We start from the raw sequence: 23174 nt of genomic DNA, 5'->3' as shown, positions 1-23174 counted from the left end.
TGTTTTCTTTTAACAAAATTCTGAGCTGTGCCTGATGACCTCTGTGTTCCCTGGCAGTATTGCTGTAATTAATCACAAGTTATTGTGAATGTGTGTCTTGTTTAGTTTGCTCCTGCTTGCACGTTTGGGCACTTAATATTGGTAACGTGTAGACATCATGCGAGATGGCCATGTAACGTTCCCAGTCTGAGTCAACATAGGTACAGTCTGTCTAGAAATGCTGACCTAAGGAGAATTCTTGTGGGTCCATAACCTGCTGTTTTTGCTAGTAGCTAATTCCGCTTCAAAACTATGGCCAACAGTTGCCCTTATCTTGAATGTCCTCTTTTATAGCCTCAAAGAGTGGAATTCCAATACCTGTCTTTCACGTCAGGGAACTATGTGCACTTACCTAAAAAGAGCCCTGTTGGTTAGTTTTTGATTGTTTTACATGATGAGGAAAAACTAAAGACATATTTTATGGAAGGCAATGAAAAAATTATTGATACGGTTAATCAGTGATACTCCCCATGGCTTAGATGTCGTACTGCACATCTGCACCAAGGTAGAAAGAAAAGTTACATTTGTGGTGGCAAAGAACAAGCGAGTCGTGTTTATCATTGATCAGGACCTGGCGGTTAGGATATACTCTTCTTGCTAATGGCTGACCGCACAGTTTTCAGGGCTATGACATAGAACACTCTAGAGCTCACGCCTATAGCAGATGCCAATATACTGTTGACATTTGAAAAATAGAGAGAGTAATGTAAATACAAACTTGAAAAAACATGACTTTGCAATTAGTAAAGTAACTCTTGAGCATATTAAATGGTTTGATTGTCTCACATATGTTTATTGTCAAATTATTCTGGGGGAGAATAACTTTGTAAAACCTTGCACATGTGAAGACTGCACTGCAAGTAAAAGACTTGCCTCCGTTCTAAGGTAATCTCCTTCTAATCTCAGTACTGGTTCTGGATGTAAATTAGAGCACTGATCATGATGAGCACATGGTCCATGGCAAAGACATATCTCTGATGGACGCTTCTTCCCGTTGATTCCTTGTGTTTGATTATCTGTAGGTACCAGACTAGATCCACCTACTCTTTACAAAGCAGTAGCTTACCGTCACTGCCAAATGGCGCTGTGTGTCTTCAGACGTGACAACACTCAGCCTTATAATGCACCTTGGTGCGCCTCATATCTGTTTCTTTCTGGCACCATGTTCTTGCAGTTAAAAGTCAGCTTGCAAGGAGTAGAACCAAATATTTGTTGTATTGTATTGAAGGATTTATATTGTGCTTAATACCCCTATGTATGGCTCTGACGCACTTACCTACATGGACAGCAAGCCTCACCATATTGGTTGTGTGGCTGAAAGGGTGTTGTCTTTGACACAACCCAGGCCTGAAATCTTGGCGGTCTAGTTGTTGTCAGCCAAGCATGAATCCAAGTCTTTTTCTGCTAATTTGTCATTTGTCATTAGTCAAGCCAAAGACACCATCCCAGGAACTCTGTGAATTTTGAGGCCTGAAAGGTGCTTGGCTGCACAAGGTGACTGTCTCCCATTTAGCCCCTCGACCCTGCCTGAACGCAAGAGGTTGACTGGAGCTGGGAGTTATGCTGTGCTAATGGAGTGGGAAGAAGCCTCCATGGCCACTTGTGAGCACTGCGCAGGAATTAAGGGACTCTCCACGTAGAATGGGAATGGTACTTTGCAATGCTATATCTTTGCAGTGACGGATACAGTGTTTGTTGTTTTGTTCCTACTTTAATCATAACATACATCAGATGTTACTAAATAGTTCTGGGATCATTTACTGAGAGGTTTCTTGATTCTGCTGATTTTCTGATACTACTAGTCGACATCAAACATTTTCCAAAGTAGCCTTCCAAACAAAATCTGCACTATTGAGGGGTAGACAAGGCTATCTTAGAGAAACAGTGTTTGCCTGACTGCGGGCTATTTTTGAATTGAGGCCGGAGAATTTGCCCCACTAAACGCCCGGCTTCCTAGACATCTTATACAGGGTTAAAGTTCTAGGATCTACTCTTTTTTGTCCTTTATGTCATTATGAGTCCTGGGTTTAACACAGTTTACACAAAACTGTCTGTTGAAAAATAACAACCAATGAGCCAGTGCATACCCTATGATGGCTTCCCTGTTCACTTGCAGTATCTAGTAATAGAACTAGACATCACAGGGGCATAGCTGTCTCATACAAATATTTCCTCACATAAAATATAATGCACCCTGCCTAAGGGCTCAAAGGCCTGCTGTAGGGGTGACTTACATATATTAAATGCAGCGACTTTGGCATGTTGTGTCATGTCATGTTTTCTCTCATGGTTACATCATGTAATGCAGCCTGCAATGGCAGTCTGTGTGGAATTTGTATGTGGGTCCCTAAGGGTGGCATAAGATATGCTGCAGCCCTCAGCGACCCTTTTTAGCATGAATGCCCTAGGTACCTGGGGTATCATTTACTAGGGACTTACAGGGGTACTTAGCCAACTGTAGTACAATTATGCTTCACCATGTTTAAGGGAAGAAGCATTGGCACTGAGGTCTGGTTAGCAGGCCTCAGTGCACTGTCAGTAGAAAATCAGCATATAGTAGCTACAAAGGGGGCAAAAGGTGGGGGAGAACAACACTAATACCCTGGTATGTTCTAATATGCTCTATGCCTGCTGTTACTGCACATAGCAGAAAAATGAGTTGTATTTTTTTCTTGTCCCTGTTAATTAAACTGCTATGGAGAAATCTGCATTCACCAGATACATTTGGGAAGGTCAAACCCACCGATATTTACGAGTAGAAAAATCTCTAAACAAATGAGGATCAGTACAATCAAGTCAGTGGTTACTTTTTAATTTAGTATTGTTACCACTGCAGTTTCAACACTGGGACCTCTGCACTCAGAATAATAACGATGGTCCAGAGAAATAAACTACTGCTAAAAAGGTCTTGAGGGCACTACCTTATTCTGGAGTTACAGCATAAACCATATTACTGTTTAGGACCCTGTTCAAATTCAGGCATGATATTATTTATTATTTAAATTGCTGCTGGACTTTTGAATATTTGTGAATTGTGTATGGGCAGTCAAATATCGTAACAATCGATCACTGATGCTGAATTCAATGCAGACATGTTCCTACACCAATGTAGGTATCTGTGCAACAAAATGATTGCATAGGCCTCGTGGAAGATGGGGGTTCGTGACTCCTTTTTAATACCAAGCTGTGCCAGGATAGAATGTCAAATCAAAAAGGACAATGTAATGGTTTTGTGCCTGCCGAAGACTGGCAGCTCCTCCGCAATGGCAGAGAAGCTTTGCCCTACTGCCTGACTCAGAGCCAGCAAATGAAAAATTAAAGATGTCCTAGAAATCTTTTATTTTGAATTTGCCAGCTCTGAGCCAGGACTGTTGGGAGGGGTGGGGCCGAGGCATTGGAGGGGGGGAGGAGGAGTGCTGCTTGCTCTCCACTCCCTAATTGCTCTTGTGTGTTTGGCTGGCCGCCTCGGGCCAACCAAAACACACATCCGCACTCAAGTTTTCTCAAGCCCAGCTGCATTGAGCAGCCGGGCTGGATAATCCCTGGCCTGAGTGGAGCGTCTTTCTAGCCCGCTCAGGCCAATACCCGCACTGCTCTGCAGCATGGGGATTGGATGGGAGTCAGTCCCAGGGACTGCTGGGCCCAGGCAGGAAGAGGAGAAGTGGTAAGATACAGTGCAATGTGACGCAACACTGGAGGCAGCCCATGGCTAAAGGTATGTTGCTTTTTTTTTTATTTAAGTATTTCTAATCCCAGTTTACCCCTCCAGCGTGAACCCCCCACGCATGACCCCGCCTGCCCCACCACCCTTTGTTTATGGCGCCCGCCATTGCTGCCGTAGTTTTACATAGCAAGGTCTTCAGTCCCATCATCTCGATTTTAATAGTGGATCAACATTAATTGCTCTATTATGTGTGAACTGAAGAAATAAATACATATACACCATTTTTATCTAGTGCAAATTGTTGAGAAGAGGGCCTATTTTGGATTGGACCACAAGGTCATGATTTAATTATAGATTCCTGCAATTGTGTAAAAAACCGTGATTGAAAAGGTTGAATGTATTCAAAGAGTGATTGCAAAACATTGCAACATTGCTTTATTTTGAAAAGATCACCACACAACTCGGATCTCAAATACATTAATATCTACTTTAAGAACAGCAATTAGCCTCAACATCTTACTTTAGGACTAAAAAGTAACTTCCAAAGTGATCAACAACACCCTCTAAATTGTGATTGTTACTTATACACATCCCCCATCATAATTGACCTATCAGGAATGTTCATCATAGTTGGTCAGAAGGCCCTACTTTCCAAAGTATCTCCAGATCAATGCCAGATGTTTTCTTCTTCAAAGGACACCAATTTGGTCATTCGTAATCTTGTAATTCACCCACACACCATGTAAACTCGAGGACATATTAAACAGACATTGACGGGCAAATGAGCATCAGCCTTTAGGTGGAGCCAGTGTGCATCTACTTGCTAGCTACTGAAGTATTAGTTGAGAGCATCCGAAATCTAAAAACCTTGACTGTCTCGTATTTAAAATGGTATCAAGAGCTAGATTTCAGTTACAACTAAAGGTAAGGTTCTCATCTTGAAAAGCAAAAATAATCCAAGCATTCAACTAATGCTGGGTATTAGGCGCTGGAATTCTTAACTTCCTACAGAATGTCCAAAGGATTCACTATAGACTCCAGGCTGTCACTCAAAACACTCACCTAAAATGGCCCAGCCAACCAACTCTTATCAGCTAAACCAAACCCTAGCCTCACACGTTATCTCTCAGGCTACACAATTCGTTCATTTTTCTGTCATATCTGCAATACTAATCTTGCTATTAATGTTCCTTTCTTAGCCCCCTAAAATGCGCCCTCCGTCGAAGTGGTAGCCTTGCAAATGGCAACAAAGCAGTACTTAAAAGCGCATTACCTCACTCTCATCTTCCTCCAGTGACTCCCACTTCCAATGTATCAATATTATAAGAGCCTTCAGCACCTGCAAGGGCATGCCTGGCAAAATACCCGCTTATTTGTCACTTTACTGAAAAATTAAACCTCTCAGATGATAGCACAGAGATTGAAGTACCAAACTCAGTAATGCACGTATGGTATACTTATATTCAGCCGCAATGACGTGCTTCTCGTTAGCATTCTTACTGCTAACGTGCCCCATTCTAAGTGAAAAGCTGTGCTCTGCTCAGATAACCATTGTCTCACAAAAATACTTTGCACTCAATAAATAAAGGACGAGCAACAGTATGGATTAATATGAGAATCCAATTCGTCCCTTTTCTTTTCTCCACATCCGATTTCTCCATGTTTCTGTCGTCCGGGTTTGCTTCCAAAGCATAACAGCCACTACAGCATTTTTTTTAAAATACAGCATGTAAAATGACTGCATATTAGGCCTGAAAAGCGCAATGCATTCCGTACAATATTTTAATAACATTCAATTAAATCTAATGTTGTGACAAATGTAAATGTATGAGTCCAATGATGCAAAATAATCCATGAAAGATATTTAGATTTCTAACTACCGCTCCAACAAATTGACCTGTACGACTTTGATATGAACAGATTAGTCAAATTACAATTTATGTCAAGATAGATTTAACTAAAATTGGTATAATTTCTCAAAATGTATTTGGTAACTGTTGCATTGGCAGCAGTAGCTTATAATAGTGATAAATGAAACCCTGTCAGTTTGTAACATTATACGAAAACTATAATAGTAATAGCTTATATTAGTGAGAGTGTGGGTGTAAAATGTTTGTATTTATTACATTGACCCTATATTTTGCATTTCTTGCTAGGTATCATGGAAATTATTATGTGGTACTTTGCTTTAGACATCCCTTCCAGTCTGCACTTGGCCTTACTCACCACGAGCCAGTGTTACACATCCCAAACAGACCTCTTCAGCATGCAATGGAACTTGCACTTTTAGTGCGATAAGTAACCTAAAGCTGATATTACAGCGGGCAACCAAGACTCTTGTTCTCTTGTGTTCATAAAATGACTACTTATTAGACGGGTGCACTTCTAGCCTGATTTCTCAACAAGAAGTGGGAGAGTCATCTTTCTATTCAGGGCCAGACTGGGAACCGAAACCGGCCCTGGCAAACTGCTCAGGCGGCCCCCCTGGGGGGGGCTAAGGGGGTGCATCCGAGCTGATTGCAATGGCCAGTTTTGGCCGATTTTGTTACAGGGGGCCAATACTGCTGGCCCCCACAACAAAAACAGACCACCAGGGGTCCAAAATCAGCCCCCACCCTGGCAGCCCACCGGGTAAATGCCTGGTGTCCGCTACGGCCAGTCCGGTCCTGTTTCTATTTGTTTTTGGCGAGCAAATGATTTAACATACATAACACTAAAAAAGAAGCTTGGACTGTACATATTTAAATGACATGCTTTATCTTTGCACATGTGAATGTACTTACTAAGTTCAGTCGCATCTGCTCCAGGTGATTGTCTGTGCTTCTAGTAGCTTATAACTTTCTGAATGTGAAAGCAAGCATCCTGTGAAAAAGAAAGGGTTTTATTTAAGTGGGATTTTTAAGTTGATTTGAAGTTCACACAGAATGCTCTCAGAATAGGTCATCATAATCCTTTAAGTGCTGCATTACTATGCTGTAATGCATAGAAGCCGACGATACCTACATAAAAAAGTCTCTAATTTCCTTATTACAAGTAAATCGCGACACATAGCCGCTCAACTATAATTTGTTAATACAGCAGGGTTCTGAAATCTCAATGTAAATATAAGCCCTAATGTGTGTAAACTGCATTTGTATAATACCCACCTCATGTTCATAATGGTCTCCTAAACCTTCACATAATATGCAGTGCTCCATTGCTTCATGGCTAAGTTTATCCTACAAAGAATAAAAGCAGAATTGGTGTATATATGTGTGTGTGTGTATATATATATATGTGATCAAGGGCTCTGGGTTGCCCGAAACGCGTAATGGCGGCATAAGCAAAATAAATATCTGAAAGCACCAAATAATTGGAGTCCGATCAGTTCTTTTTTGGAAGGAAACACAAGAAGGAGTATCGTAATATCTATATATATATGTATATATATCTATATATATATATATATACATATATATATATATATATATATCCTTTAGCAAAAACGTCCAAGTGACAGTGGGAGCCCCTTAACCAGCTGGTGCCCGCGTCGAGACCAGGACAGGGTCTCGCGGAAATCTTGCTCAAAGATAAAGTACGCGGCACACCTCTTGATGTTTTAAAGTTATTTATTCAGTTCGTGACTGCCTCCTACGCGTTTCGAACCGTAGTTCCTGATCACGGTAGAGTGTTGCTCAGTCCTTTTTCAGTTTCCTCTTATATACACTTAAGCTTTTACTAGTGCATTCTGGGTTTGGTAGTTTTACATGTAATCTACAAAACTTTATTGTGTGTTGCGCTTTTTGTTCTCTAGTTTTAATGGCGAGTTTGAGCATCAGAGAGCAGAGTAGACTTATTTCTATTTTTATAGATCAACCTCCATGTTGTTATAGGCTATATCCACATATTTTGGTAATAGTGGAAGGGCCGATTATTGGTAATTAGTCCAATGTTTAATAGATAACCACACATGGAGTGAAATTGAGTAAATGAGTGTTCAAATATGTTCATGGGCTAAGTGCCCCCTCCCTCTGCTTTCGATTACTCATGTCACCATTCAACCAGAGAATATGCGAGCATCATTGTTGTTCATTCTTGGGCTGTTTGCAAAGTTTGTTTAAACTATTTCCACCACACAATTTCAGTGTGAATATATGCTAGATATTTTACTGCAAACGTGGGTTCGTCAATAAAGTTCTTTTAGTTTCAGGCATCTGGGTACAATTGGTTGGGTTTTTTTCTTAGTAGTTTCAGTTTCAGTTTCTCGTTAAGTTTTTGTGAATTGTTCACACGTTTTTGATTTTCAAAGGTGGACATACATCTCCACGTCCCCATTAAGTCCCAGAGGATGTTTTGTTCTGAACCTCATGATCATGCGGGACTCCAATCGGCGTAATTTTTGTACTCAATTCCCTCCACGTTCATTTATTGGAACTGTTATTAATCCTGAGTACTTGATGTCTAGCCATGTTTTGTCTTTGTGCATAGACATGTGTTTCGCGATTGCGTATGCGTTGTCCATATTTTGTATCGCTCGTATATGTTCCAATATACGTTTCTTGAGGGGACAGATCGTGCTCCCTATGTATTGTTTTCCACAGTAGCATTGGAGAATGTATACTACATGTGTAGATTCACATGTGATGGTTTCCTTTATTTCAAAAACTTTACCCGTGGGATCTGTCAAGTTTTTCAGATTTTTGCCAATTTTACAGGCCTTGCAAGATGTACATTTTGCAAAACCCTTAGATCTCATCTGTAGCCAAGTTTCCGGTTTTTTATTTTCAAAGTGACTTCTGATCAAATGATCAGTGAGGTTGGGCGCTCTCCTGAATGAAACCAAAGGCCGATCTCCAATTGAATTTCCTATGTCTGGATCTTTTTAAAGTACATTCCAGTATTTTGTTACTCTTTTTTGGATTTCATAGCTTTTTTGCTATAGGTGAGTATTAGTCGTGGTTGATTGTCATTGGAATTTGTAGTTCCCTTTTGTCTTTCTGAGTTGTCATCTGTGTCTGTACATTTCTCTTGACTGTTGCTTTTCTCATTTTTGGTCAGTAGTGTATCCGCTCTTGTTTTTTGTCTTGCTTTCATTTCACCTCGTTTTATGTCTGCATGTTTATATCCACGTTGTTTGAAGCGTTCTTTTGTTTCTTCAAATTTCTTTTCCATTTCCTGCTCCTCCGAGCAGTTTCTTTTCATCCGCAGTAGTTCACCGTAAGGTATACTTTTTTTTCAATGCCTGGGGATGAAAGCTTAGTCCATGTTGCTGTTTTTTTTTCGATGTACTGTTGTATGCAGCTGATTATCTTTGACGTATACTTTAGTATCTAGGAACTCGATTTCTTTCGGGCTTATGTTATAAGTAAATTTGAGACCAACATCATTCTCATTGAGCTCCGCAAAGAAGTCTAGAAATTGTTTTTCAGTTCCTCTCCACAACAAAAATAGGTCGTCTATGAATCGTAGCCAAAGGGCTACATTCGACATGTGATGGTCGTTTTCCTCTCTCCAAGCTATGTTCCTCTCCCACCACCCCATCATGAGATTCGCATAGCTTGGAGAGAAAGAAACTCCCATTGCGGTACCGCAGCATTGGGCATAGATTTTTTTGTTAAATAAGAATATATTGTTGTACAGGCACATGGTAATCATGTCAATCAACATCTTGGAGGGCTCTAATTCATTCATGGGCCTCTGTTTGAGAAAGTAGTGAATCGCGTTCAGTCCCTTTTGATGATCAATTGAGGTGTATAGTGACACCACATCAATGGTTACCAGTAGGTAGGTCGGTTGCCATTCAGTATTCATTAGTATTCGCAGAAAGTCCCCAGTATCCTTTATATAGGAACTCAATGTTGTTACAAGTGGTGCTAGATAATAATCTACATAGGTTGATATATTTTCGTACAGGCTTCCACAGCTCGAGATGATTGGACGACCCGGTGGTTTGTTCAGTGTTTTATGTACCTTCGGGAGAAAGTAGATGGTTGGCATAATTGGGTGTTCGACCATTAAGAATCCCTTTTCATTTTCTGTGAGCAGACCTTTCTCTTGCCACATGTTTAATTTTTTATGTAGGTCTGATATTAGCATGTCTGTGGGATCTTTAGACAGATTTTTGTAGTTTTTGGTTACATTTAATTGGCGCATTGCTTCTTCTATGTAGTGCTGTTTGTCAAGCACTACAATGTTTCCGCCTTTGTCGGCCGGTTTAATTTCGATTTCATTGTTATTCTTTAATGATTGTATGGCCTCACATTCTTTTTTGGTGAGATTTTCCCGTTTCTCCTTTGAGGTAACATTCTGCAAGGTATCTATTTCTCCCAGTACCAGATCATAAAAGATATCAATTTTATTCCCTGGATGCCGTGCTGGACAGAACTTTGATTTTTTCTTAAATGTAGTTGGTATACGTTTGTTCAATTGTAGCCCCATTTCACCCAGGATTTGGGTATCAGTTATTTGAGAAGCATTTGTTTCATTTGCTAATTCATAAGCAATCCTAAGGTGTGGCGCACCAGAAATTTTGTAGATTCTCGATTTTCAGGATCGGGTAGTTGATTTTGATCTGTGTTTGCTTTGGGAGAATGCTTGGCAAAGTATTTTTTTAATTTTAGTTTTCTTACATATTTGTATAAGTCTATTTTTGTCTCCAGGGGGTCCTGGTGTTTCTCTGGACAGAAAGATAATCCTTTATTGAGAAGGTTTGTTTCAGATTGAGATAGAGTATATCTAGATAGATTGATGACCAGGTTTGGGATTTCATAATCTTTAGATTTTATTTCCTCATCACAGTGCAGTTCCTTAGGTTGTATCTTCCGTTTACGCCGCTTGCTTCTTCTTGTTTTCCTTGGTCTCTTGAGTGAAAGGATCCCCTTCCCCTTGTCCTGGACCTCCCTGATCCACGGCCTCTTGGTTTGTCTCTGGGCGTTTGTTGCTCTTGGTAGAGCAATTTCATTTCCTCTAAAAAAGAGAATTTGCGCAAGCCTGTTTGTCTTTGTTCTCCTTCGCTTAGGTCAGATTCGGATCCGCTCGTTGTATGGCCAGCGGCTGCATCTACATTGCTTTGTGTTTCCCATTGTTGTTTATAGATCTCGAATTTCTTCGCAAATGTAAAGATGGTTCCAAATTCGTAGTCATCCTCATCTCTACGAAATTTACTTTGTTTCCTCTCCTGTACTTCTTCTTCGTGTTTGTCAAGATTGCGATCCATGTCCGTTCGTAGTTTTTTAATTACCTCACTATTTTCACTTGATGCTGTGATCTGGGTTTCAAGTTCTGATATTTTCTGTTGTAGTTCATCTACATCTTTCTTAGCATATTTGATAATTATATGCATCATATTTTTGGAACACCCCATGTTATTCCTGCCCCATTCTTCAAGCATTTCGGGCTTTGTATCCGGATGGTTTGGGAGAGTGAATATGCGAAGCCCTCTGGGTACCATTTCACATTCTATATATTTTTCTAGAGTTATAATCTCCCAACTTCGTGAGGTTTCCTTGCGTAATAGTTTTTCAAGCTGCATGAAAAGTTGTTTGATAGTAGTTATTTGAGGTTGCAATCTTTTATCCGTTATATTGGCATTTTTCGACGCCCCTGCACCCCTTTGGAACATGTTCTGTGCTTTGGATGTTCTCTTGGCAGCCCTCTCCTCCATATTGGCCAAGGCAGATGAGATGTTGTTGATTGTATCCCCAGTTATGTTGATACAAGCACTGTATGTAGCGCGTTTTAAAGATATTTGTCTGATGTTGCACTTTATTAGTCAGGACTGAGACAACACTCGTGATGGTTCCTTTTATGAGCGGGGATTGCCTTAATATCACCCCGAGTCACGGACTTAAAATATATATATTCACTGAAAAAACCATAGGCTTCAGGGGTGTTATAGTTAGCTGGACATTTCCCTCATACAAAACCCTAAAAATTTCCCTGTTATAGTTAGTTCAGCTAACTATAACTCGCGCCCTGCAATGCACTGCTGATGACGTCACATATTACATCACTCATGACATGGTCAGTGACATCACTGATGACATCACTGATGACATCTCAAATGACATCACTGATGACATCACTGATGACATCATCCATGTGATAAATGAGTGCATCTTCTCACACCCTAAGATAACCTTTGATACACCGACTCAACATTTCAGACGGCCATTTTGACAACCATAGATACTCCAATACCAATAACTACACACCAACTCATTGACTTTTAGGTCTACATACATGTCCACTCACTCACCTGTACAGTCACTCATACTTACAGTCACTCTGTGCATTTATACACCTATATAGACACTCACACACCGCCAATCATCCATTGAGGTACTGACACATCTAGTCAGTCATGCAAATAATTAATCACAGTCCAATTTACTCACCTATACAGTTAAACACACTCAAGTTAACTTACTCATAAAAATACTAACAAATCCTGTGTCTTCCTGCAGAAAAACAAACAGCACATGACACAGATATCCTTGCACTATGGCGCATACAGCCACTCCCAAAATCACACACTCTCACATATAGATAGTTATATACTCTTACACACATATACACTGCGTTTCACATATGTAGGTCCTGACACATGTACAACTGAGATGTACATTCAATCACTAACACACCCATACATACACTCACCCAACCATACAGTCCATCACAGATGCACTCTTAAAACCATGCACCCACTGAATCACCCACTCACACATCTAGTCACAGAGTCACACACACCCTACCCACACAAATACTCAGGCACCCATACAGATACTCAGACAACCAATCAATAACCCAAATAGACACTCATATAGCTATTCACAAAACCATGCAGCCACTTATACACCAACACACAGACACATACAGACATTCACACAGTTTAGTCACTAGTCTGCAGTAAGATACATTTAATGACTCGCTTATAGAGTCAGTTACGCACCTAGAAAATCATCCATTCACACACTTGTACACCCACTTATTTTTCAACAGGCCTTTCCCTATATATATTAAACCTGTTCAGAAACACATACACAATGGATGATGTCATCAGTGATGTCATTTAAGATGTCATCAGTGATGTCATCAGTGATGTCACTGACCATGTCATGAGTGATGTAATATGTGACGTCATCAGCCGTGCATTGCGGGGGCGCAATTTATAGTTAGCTGAACTAACTATAACAGGGGAATTTCTAGGGTTTTGTACGAGGGAAATGTCCAGCTAACTATAACATCCCTGAAACCTATGGTTTTTTCAGTGAATTTCTAAGGTTTTTTAAATGCCAATTCCTAACTATAACGCCCCTGAAACCTTTGGTTTTTTCAGTGAATTTCAAAGGTTTTTTAAATGCCAATTCCTATCTATAACTTATCTCTAAAGATATCATGAAAAGCATTCTTTTTTTAAAGTAGGGTGCACATTAGTTTTGTGGAAAAGCATCTTTGTGATTGGTTAAGAAAAAGCAGTTTAAACGTGGAGTACATATCATAGGATAAAATTTGCTCAGCTCAACCACACCTGCTACTTGCATTTGGAAGGCACTGTTCGAACTTAAAACAATCGTCAACTTTTAACCTGCACGTGTCGTTAAATGTTCAAGAAACTGTTACAAAAAAATATCGTAAAGTTTTAAAAAATTGATGAACTTTTAACCTGCACGTATTGTAGAATGTTCTAGAAAGTGTGTTGATAGAATACGTTGCACTTCTGACTTCTATGTGTTGTTGAATATTTAAAAAAACGGTTCATATGGAAAATTAAAAAGAAACCAATAGAGAAGCTTTGAAACCTAAACGAATCAAGGAACTATTCTAATTTATTCTTTACATGTATTTATGTGTGCAGCAAAAACATTATAGACACAACAGCACTAGGAAGAGGAAGAAGCAGGGAGTGGGGGGACAGGGGGAGATGAGCAGAATGGCACACATGCAAAATTAAGTACAGCATAAGTATAGACAAACAATGGCCAAAATGAAACACACTAACAAGGAGCACAAGTCACACAACCCGCCAACATCACACCACTGAACGAGCATAGAAGTAAAAACCACGCTGTATTCATACAGGATGTGTACAAAGGCCAGTCGTTGGTGTTGTGGGATGCCTGTGACCGTGGTCATCATGGATGAGATGTCCAGCATGTGGCACATGGTCGAGTTCACTGTGTGTTATGCTTCCAAACAGCTGCTCCTCCCTCCCACGAGCCCCCACACTTTTGTACAGTGCGCTGTTGTATCTCATGCACTCGTACGGCACACCATTGTAATGCCTATTTGCGCATGTCGTGCTACATTCCAACTACAACATCACAGTGCCGTTTGGAGGTGGTGCATGCCACTTTACAACATCGACTGCTGCGGCTCTTGAAACAGGCCACACCAGAACACAGAGACACACTTACCGCACTTCCTGTACACAGACATGTCCGAGACACCCCGTTCCCCTTGCTGGATAGGCACACCCCTCCACTGACCTGTGAACCCCAGACCAGCACACACCAGTTGTGCATGCAGGAGGATGCGTGCGTAGCTACACATCCTGGCTCACTGCCAATGCTGAGGTGACAGCACACTGTGATGTTGCAGGGCTCGTGCCTATCATGCTAAGACAATGACCACAGGGACACACTTACTAAGATGTGGGTTTGGGGGGCATTGGCGGTCCTGGAGTTGTTGAGATAAGTCTTCTGGCCCTCATGGGTATCCCTGTATCATGCTCATTGACTCTATGGCACCTGTGGGTGTTCTGGTGTGGCTCTTGGCTGTGCTCTCTTTCATGGTGCAGGTAGTTGTCCTGCTTAACACCAGCAGAAAGCAGGTGTAAAATCCTTGGTGCTAACGTGTCTTATCGCCGGAATTTGTTGCGCATTGCAATTGGTGTGAAAGTTGTGCTGGGATTTTTTTCGTGTGCAGAACAATATACAAACTGAGCAGTGTATCTCGCATCTGACGCACTATTCCCAATGAATATAAATACAATGAGATTTCTTAATAGATTTTGTGTGTACACTGTAAGTGCAGCCAATACCTCAGTGCAATACAATACAGAATTTTAGTTTTTAGAATAAATCGCAAAGGTGCACCTCATGTCTTTTTGCACGGGAACGGCTACTCTCCATTTCATTATCAGCACTTTAACGGATGTAAAGTTGAGATAAATCTAACACACTATTCAGAAGTTGGTGCAAACTGCAGATATCACCAGTATTCCAGCGATAAGTGCCCCAAAATTTAACACCATGGTGGACTCCATCAAATAACAGTAATAAGAACAAGAAAGCAGTTAAGAGAACAACCAAAAACATTATGATTTTTTTTTTCAAACTTCATTTTTTATAATAATAAATATATAAACGATAAACTATTTTCAAACTTTATTTTTTTATTAACATAAATATAAGCAATAAACTAATAAACAAAATGTAACAACAATAATACAAAACAACAAGGCGGAACACTCCTGTGGAAACCACGGATGTCGACGACAGACCTGGAAAATCAGAAAGATTGTTAAAAAAAAAACAACATGGTATTCTCAACAAAATACCACAAGAAACAAATCACAGATATATAAAATGCATACAGCTAACAAAATGTTATAAGTCTAACTTACAAAAACTGTAAATGTTGCCGCTTTAAAATATTTACCGAATCTGAGGAATTTTTTTTGCAGAAGGCACCACGCCCACAACGTTTTTCTTCAGTGGTGAGGACATTTTTTACTTTTTCCAAGGGGCAAACAAAGACCAATGCCACCTTTGTCACTCGCAAGATTTGCCAAAGAGTTCTGTTACAAGGGGATCCTAACAAAAAATACTCGTGCGGCACAGCAAGTATGATGAAACACCTAACGACCCTTCATCCAATCAATCTTGCAAGAGAAGAGTGCAAACAGATGAGAAACACTCCTGTTCTGTATCTGTAAAAAAGAATCACAAATAAATGTATATTAATAACTTTCAAACTTATACTATTCCATTACTGTACAAACACATTTTATATAAAAACTGACTAAGAAACTATAGCCCTGAACCACAAGTGTGACAATCGTTAAAACACTACATGCATAGTGCATACTACTTTGAAGCAGTTCATGCCCTAAAGCTTACCTCACTAAAAGACTACGTGCTAACTGACTAAATGATTACAGTACTATAAGGAGACACACTGGGTGAGGATCAGGGTGTTTGCTAGAAGAGTATGAATACTAACTAGGGAATTGAAGGTGTGAAACACAACTGTGTAGGTGATTAGAGGACTGCATCCATACTGCATAGGCATTTAAAGCAGTCCATGTGCTAAGGCCTGGCTCACTGCATGACTACTTGGGTACTGACTGAATGATTAGAGTACAGCAAGGAGAGTGCCTAGGTGAATTTATAAGTGCTAGGCTTTTCGCACAGGGAATGGATTAGTACTTGGTACTGAATGGGTCACTAGAGGAGTGCAAAGGCAGTGACAAGTGCTGGACTGTATGGATACTGATTAGGAAATTGAAAGTGTGAAAGACAAGTGTCTAGGTGGTTAGAAGACTGCATGCATAGTGCATAGGGGTTTGAAGAAGTCCATGTGCTAAGGCCTGGCTCAGTGTATGAATACTGACTGAATGATTAGAGTACTGCAAAGATAGTATCTTGGTGAATTTATAAGTGTTTGGGTTTTAGAACAGTGAATGGATTAGTACATGGTGCTGAATGGGTCACTAGAGGACTGCAAAGGGAGTGACAGGGTATTTTGTGGAAGTGTATGGATACTGACTAGGGAATTGAAGGTGAGAAAGACTATTGTGTAGGTGGTTAGAGGACTGCATGCATAGTGGATAAGGGTTTGAAGCAGTCCATATACTAAGGCCTGGGTCACTGGATGAGTACTTGGGTACTGACTGAATGATTAGAGTACTGCAAGGAGAGTGCCTGGGTGAATTTATTAGGGTTTGGCGCAGTGAATGGATTAGTACATGATGCTGAATGGGTCACTAGAGAAGTGCAAGGGGAGTGACAGGGTGTTTGCTGGAAGTGAACGGATACTGACTGGGGAATTAAAGGTGTGAAAGACAAGTGTGTAGATGGTTAGAGGACTGCATGCATAGTGGATAGTGGTTTGAAGAAGTCCATGTGCTAAGACCTGGCTCAGTGCATGAATACTTAGGCAGTGACTGAATCATTAGAGTACTGGAAAGAGAGTGTCTCGGTGAATTCATAAGTGTTTGGCTTTTAGCACAGTGAATGGATTAGTACATGCTGTTGAATGGGTCTCTAGAGAACTGCAAAGGAAGTGACAGGATGTTTCCTGGAAGTGTATGGATACTGACTAGGGAATTGAAGGTGTAAAAGACAAGTGTATAGTATGTTAGAACACGACATGCATACTGCATAGCCATTTGAAGCAATCTATTTGGTACTTAGAAACTGACTAAATAATCAGACTACTTCTAGAACAGTGCTTAGGTAAAACTTTTAAATTTTCAGTTTTGCCACAGTGAACAGAATAGTACATGGTACTGCACCTTAGTGTCAAACCCTGACTCATTTAATCAATGCATCAGCAAAGACTAGCTTCTAATGCTACTAAAACTTGACAACATGAGAGGTTTTAAATTAGTTATCTGTCAGCAAATACACGATGTTACCAAATGCTTCTCTCACAGTGGTTCTCAAATGCACACAGACTCACAGTGTGATTCTAGACAACAACCACTATACCTAGGAGTTTACCAAAAATCATTCACTACTGTGGAGTGGTAAGGGAACTGCACACAATCTTCATATTTCAGGACTGCACTTTCATGTCAAAGCCTGACTCATATAATCAAAGCATAAGCAAAGACTGGCTTCTAATGCTACCAAAACTTCACAACATGACCAGTTTTAAAACAGGTATCTGTCAGCAAATACACGATGTTACCAAATGCTTCTCTCACAATCCTTACCCAAATGCACACAGACTCACAGTGTGATTTTAGACAAGCACCACTATCCCTATGAGTTTACCAAAACTCATTCACTACAGTGCAAGTGGTAAGGGAACTGCACACAATCTACATATTTCACAACTGCAATTTACTGTCAATGCCCGACTCATATAATGAAAGCATAAGCCATAAATGTCTTCTAATGCTTCTAAAACTTGACAACATGACAGGTTTTACAACACTTATCTGTCAGCAAATACACAATGTTACCAAACACTTCTCTCACAGTGGTTCCCAAATGCACACAGACTCACAGTGTGATTCTAGACAAACAACACTATCCCTAGGAGTTTACCAAAACTCATTCAATACAGTGGAAGTAGTAAAGGAACTGCACAAAATCTACATATTTCACGACTACACTTTAATGTCAATGCCTGACTAATTTAATCAACGCATAAGCAAAGACTGGCTTCTAATGCTACTAAAACTTGACAACATGACAGGTTTTAAAACAGTTATCTGTCAGTAAATACACAATGTTACCAAATGCTTCTCTCACAATCCTTACCCAAATGCACACAGACTCACAGTGTGATTTTAGACAATCAACACTATCCTAGGACTTTACCAAAACTCATTCACTACTGTGGAAGGGGTAAGGGGACTGCACACAATCTACATATTTAAGTACAGCACATCAGTGTCAAAGCATGACTCATTTAATCAACATATAAGCAAAGACTGAATTCTAATGCTACTAAAACTTCACAACGTGGCAGGTTTTAAAACAGTTATCTGTCAGCAAATACATGATGTTACCAAATGATTCTCTCACACTGATCCCAAATACACACTAACACACAGTGTGATTCTAGACAACCACCACTATCCCTATGAGTTTACCAAAACTCATTCACTACAGTGCAAGTGGTAAGGGAACTGCACACAATCTACATATTTCACGACTGCAATTTACTGTCAATGCCTGACTCATTTAATGAAAGCATAAGCCATAACTGTCTTCTAATGCTACTAAAACTTGACAAATTGACTGGTTTTAAAACAGTTATCTGTTAGCAAATGCACAATGTTACCAAATGCTTCTCTCACAATCCTTACCCAAATGCACACAGACTCACAGTGTGATTTTAGACAATCAACACTATCCTAGGAGTTTACCATAACTCATTCACTAGTCTGGAAGAGTTAATGGTACTGAACACAATCTACATATTTAAGTACAGCACATCAGTGTCAAAGCATGACTCATTTACTCAACGCATAAGCAAAGACTGGATTCTAATGGTACTAAAACTTCACAACATGACAGGTTTTAAAAAAGTTATCTGTAAGCAAATACATGATATCCCCAAATGCTTCTCTCACACTGATCCCAAATACACACTAACTCAGACTGTGATTCTAGACATGCACCACTATCCCTAGGAGTTTACCAAAACTCATTCACTACAGTGCAACTGGTAAGGGAACTGCACACAATCTACATAATTAAGGACTGCACTTTTCTGTCAAAGCCTGACTCATTTAATCAAATAATAAGCCATAACTGTCTTCTAATGCTACTAAAACTTCACAACATGACAAGTTAAAACAGTTATCTGTCAGCAAATACACGATGTTACCAAATGCTTCTCTCACAGTGGTTCCCAAATGCACACAGACTCACTGTGTGAATCTAGACAAACAGCACTATCCCTTGCACTATACCGAAACACATTTCTTCATCTATAAGTAGTACTACATTTTAGTATAGAAACATAACATAACTCATTTCAGAAATTCATAAACAATGACTGGTTTCTAATTCTACCAAAATATAAAAACAGCACAGTTATCTGTCTACAAACACATGAAAAACACAAATGCTTATCACAGAATGGTGTCTAAATCCACACACATTGTAGAGAAAAAAAATACTCCGTACACAGGAAAAATACATTAGTCTGATTAAAATCAAAATAGTCTACATACATCCCCTCACAATTAAATAACTCATCTTTCAAGTTCTTTTGTAGATTAAGAAGTATATCAATCACTCACCATATTTTTCTTTTACAGAATCTCTGCACTGTGCACCTCTCAGCAAAAGCAAAGAATGGAAAAGTTTCCCTTTCATTTTCCACACATATACATGTAAACATCAAATCACAATCCTTCGCACATAAACTCAAAAACAAACACACATTTCTATTGGTTAAACATTTCAACCCTTTCCAACTGAAATACATTTCAACCCTTCCCCCAATCTGCCTTCTGCCTGTTACCATAGAAACAGGTCATGGAACACTGCACTGAGCTCACAGGTCACAAGTTCAGCACACAATGTTCCTACAAAAGACAGGAAGTGGGCTTGACTTTTCAACATATCAGCTTATCATATATAATGTTCCTTACAATCTGTTTTTGTTAACCAATAACAATCATATCTTTAAAAAACAGAAATATACACCCTACCTTTCAGTGTAGAAAGTTGTCATATAACAAATGATTTCTTGATGTTTTTCAAAAAACGTTGCCGTGGATCCGCGCACCCACCGCAAGAGAATCCGTGCATCCAACGCGATAGGATGCGCACACCGTGCACGCATTTCCCCTTATAAAATAAAAAAAAGGGGGGCCCCAGGGGGTCTTTCTGGGACCCCCTAAGCACCTCTAGAGGGTCAGAGTATTTCCACTCTGCCCCCTTTATATGTTTTACACACTTATTCCCCTTGCATCTTCAGCCTCGCTTCTACCGAGGCAGAAAATGGCCGCCAACAGTTCCTGGTTTCGAATGTAGAGAGATACTCGACAGCCAATTAGCATTCAGCGCGCGATCGTGAGGGTGCGCGCTCGGTTCGGGGAGGGTGCGCTTACGGTGCGGGTACGGTCCGCAGATCCTCCGCGGCCATAGATATCACTAACTTTTTTTACCCTAATTTTCTCAGGAACTACTGAACAGATTCACACCATATATGCAAAAGGCACGAGTCCGAACTGAGGACTACCTCTTTGCCATATTTGGTGTCATTCCGTTCAGCGGTTCGGGCCGTAGCTGCGACAACAGATCCTATGGGAAATTGCATGGGGAAAACGTGTTTTGGGACCCCTCTTTTTTCTCGGCTCCCGCTTGACGGATCACCGCAAAACTTTCAGGGTAGGAGCGGAGCGGAGCTGGCCAAAAGTTTGAAAATTTTTGCGAGGATTCGTCAACCAGCACCAACGTTATTCCAAATAGAATGTTGCGGATTTCCTATGGAAAATAGGTCCTAACTATAACTATCTACTGGCGATATATCATGTGATCAAGGCCACTTTGTCGCTGAAATGCGTAATGACGTGCTGTGTGGGTGCTGGTTCGGATTAAATTCTCCTGAAGCACGATTGGTGTCCGTGTGCTTTCTTCTTCGCCTGCCTGGAAGTGGGAGAATGCGCCTGGTGTTTGCATATATATATATATATATATATATATATTTATATATATATATATATATATATATCAGCAACTCCTCTTGTATTCTAGTTAGCGGCGAAAAACAGGAGCTCGGACCACAGTTTCGTGAAGTGAGTAGTTTATTGGCAGCTCAACAAACCACAGCCATGACGCATTTCGGGCCCATGGGCCCTTGATCAAATGAAGCGTTTTAACAGTTGTTGGCCAGCATTTAAACCATTTTAAAAAATTTTTGTACATTTTTTCTTACAGTGTTAAGTGCAAATTGACCGCAAGGTAAGTACACATAAAAGAAATACTATTGTCTGGGCGGGTTACAATTCAAGACACAATATTGTTTATATATGGTTTTGCAAATACCTTGATAAAACCACAATTGTTATAAATACATTTTATAAACAAATTTGTTATGTTTTTTAAAATTTCAATACGGAATAGTTATAAAACAGTTGATGATACTGGGATTTTCTTCCTAAGCTGGTATAAAATTCATTTGTTAAATACTCTTAAAATATTGTGAGTAAACTAAAAGCATTTGCTAATTCATAAGACATCGCAGTTTAAATACCAAAAGTAACTCCTAAAGGGACTTTTTGAAGTTTGATATACTCCTTTTGTAAATCCAATTTATTCTAAACTTCAGGACAACATAATGGTTGTGTGGTCAATATTGTATTTACTTGAGGCACATTGCCCATTGTCATACAATCATTATATCGACAGTGATGATTCATTATTGCGAACCATTGCGTTATTGTTAGACCTGGCACCTTGGCGTGAGTCTCCCTTCCACTTTTTGTCACTGTGCCTCATGTGTTTTGCTGGTGTTAGCTGCTCAGAGCACTGTGCCACTGCCAACCAGTGCCACAGTGCAAGTGCTCCCTATATAAAATGTATATGGTGGTTGGATTCCATGATTGGCTTATTTGGTTTACTGTCAGAACCTAGTAAAGTGCACCAGGAGTGCCCAGGGCTTGTAAATACAAATGCTGCTGGTGGGCTTGCAGCACTGGTTGTGCCACCCACAGAAGCGGCCCAGTAAAATGTGTCTAAGGGCTGCCATTGCAGAACCTGCATGCAGTCTGCTACTGTCATGCTGACTGGGCAAGTGCATTGCGGGGGCGCGATTTATAGTTAGCTGAACTAACTATAACAGGGGAATTTCTAGGGTTTTGTACGAGGGAAATGTCCAGCTAACTATAACATCCCTGAAACCTATGGTTTTTTCAGTGAATTTCTAAGGTTTTTTAAATGCCAATTCCTAACTATAACGCCCCTGAAACCTTTGGTTTTTTCAGTGAATTTCAAAGGTTTTTTAAATGCCAATTCCTATCTATAACTTATCTCTAAAGATATCATGAAAAGCATTCTTTTTTTAAAGTAGGGTGCACATTAGTTTTGTGGAAAAGCATCTTTGTGATTGGTTAAGAAAAAGCAGTTTAAACGTGGAGTACATATCATAGGATAAAATTTGCTCAGCTCAACCACACCTGCTACTTGCATTTGGAAGGCACTGTTCGAACTTAAAACAATCGTCAACTTTTAACCTGCACGTGTCGTTAAATGTTCAAGAAACTGTTACAAAAAAATATCGTAAAGTTTTTAAAAATTGATGAACTTTTAACCTGCACGTATTGTAGAATGTTCTAGAAAGTGTGTTGATAGAATACGTTGCACTTCTGACTTCTATGTGTTGTTGAATATTTAAAAAAACGGTTCATATGGAAAATTAAAAAGAAACCAATAGAGAAGCTTTGAAACCTAAACGAATCAAGGAACTATTCTAATTTATTCTTTACATGTATTTATGTGTGCAGCAAAAACATTATAGACACAACAGCACTAGGAAGAGGAAGAAGCAGGGAGTGGGGGGACAGGGGGAGATGAGCAGAATGGCACACATGCAAAATTAAGCACAGCATAAGTATAGACAAACAATGGCCAAAATGAAACACACTAACAAGGAGCACAAGTCACACAACCCGCCAACATCACACCACTGAACGAGCATAGAAGTAAAAACCACGCTGTATTCATACAGGATGTGTACAAAGGCCAGTCGTTGGTGTTGTGGGATGCCTGTGACCGTGGTCATCATGGATGAGATGTCC

At 40.0% G+C, this 23174-nt stretch overlaps 1 protein-coding gene across 1 annotated transcript in view; it reads right to left on the bottom strand.

The window, feature by feature from the left end:
• Positions 1–23174, bottom strand: part of HTR2C (5-hydroxytryptamine receptor 2C) — a 3718710-nt gene that overhangs the window by 2353937 nt on the left and 1341599 nt on the right. Inside the window, exon 5 of the mRNA XM_085606666.1 lies at positions 6487–6565. The gene's annotated coding sequence lies outside the window, so the exon portion shown is untranslated. The remainder of the gene's footprint in view (positions 1–6486; positions 6566–23174) is intronic.

This window comes from Triturus cristatus, chromosome 5_2, assembly GCF_964204655.1.
Source record: "Triturus cristatus chromosome 5_2, aTriCri1.1, whole genome shotgun sequence".
NCBI lineage: Eukaryota > Metazoa > Chordata > Amphibia > Caudata > Salamandridae > Triturus > Triturus cristatus.
Note: the sequence above shows the minus strand (reverse complement) of the source record. Positions and strands in the feature narration are given on the sequence as shown.